At 43.8% G+C, this 810-nt stretch overlaps 1 non-coding gene across 1 annotated transcript; it reads left to right on the top strand.

Annotated features, from left to right (window-relative positions):
• The first annotated feature begins 350 nt into the window (after positions 1-350).
• LOC145615842 (small nucleolar RNA R71) lies at positions 351-456 on the top strand. Its single transcript, XR_014107425.1, has one exon. It is a non-coding gene; the product is annotated as a small nucleolar RNA R71 (small nucleolar RNA).
• Positions 457-810: the final 354 nt, after the last annotated feature.

Below are 810 nucleotides of genomic sequence, written 5' to 3'. Positions count from 1 at the left end.
GGGGGTTGGAGTAGGAAGATGTACCTCTCCCCTTAAATTGGGAGGAAAGACTAGAAGCTTGTGAAGGACTCTCGAGCTTGTTCATGAGAGAATTCACCTCCTTTCCTAACTCCAAGATCAATGTGGACAAATCGTTGACGACATAAGATTGATCGATTGAGCCACTTGTGCTTGCCGATTCCCTCTCTACATCATGCCAATCCATGTATTTCCTTGCCACATCATCTATTATATCCACAACCTCTTCTTCCGTTTTGTTCATAATCGGCCCTCCGGCTCCGGTATCAAGGCTCGATCCACCTTAAAATCTCAAACCACCATAAAAAATTTGTATGACTTGATAGATTGGAATTCTGTGGTGAGGGAATTCCCTTTGGTAATCCTTGTACCTCTCCCATGCTTCATAGAGATTCTCTCTAGGCAATTGCTTGAAACTTTGGATTAAGGCTCTAGCCTCCGCCGTCTTCTTTGGTGGGTAGAAACGGGACAAGAAAGCTTTTGTGACTTCATCCCACGTCCTAAGGGACCTTGGCTTTACTTCCTTGTCCAACCACTCTAAAGCTGTTCCAATGAGAGAGAAGGGAAACAACTTGTGCCTTATGTATTCTTGAGAAACTCCGGCTACTATAATTGTATTACAATACTTCTCAAAATCCTTGAGATGGTTGAGAGGATTTTCACTTTTTGTGCCTCCATATTGTTTCCTCTCAATCAAGGTGATCGTAGCCGGTTTGATTTCAAAATCACCATCCGGGATCAATAACGGAGCAATCCCGCTCTCATACTTGTAAGCACCCGGTGTGCCTAACT

This window comes from Chenopodium album, chromosome 25, assembly GCF_948465745.1.
Source record: "Chenopodium album chromosome 25, dcCheAlbu1.1, whole genome shotgun sequence".
Classification (NCBI taxonomy): Eukaryota; Viridiplantae; Streptophyta; class Magnoliopsida; order Caryophyllales; family Amaranthaceae; genus Chenopodium; species Chenopodium album.
This window is presented reverse-complemented; position numbering and strand designations above follow the sequence as displayed.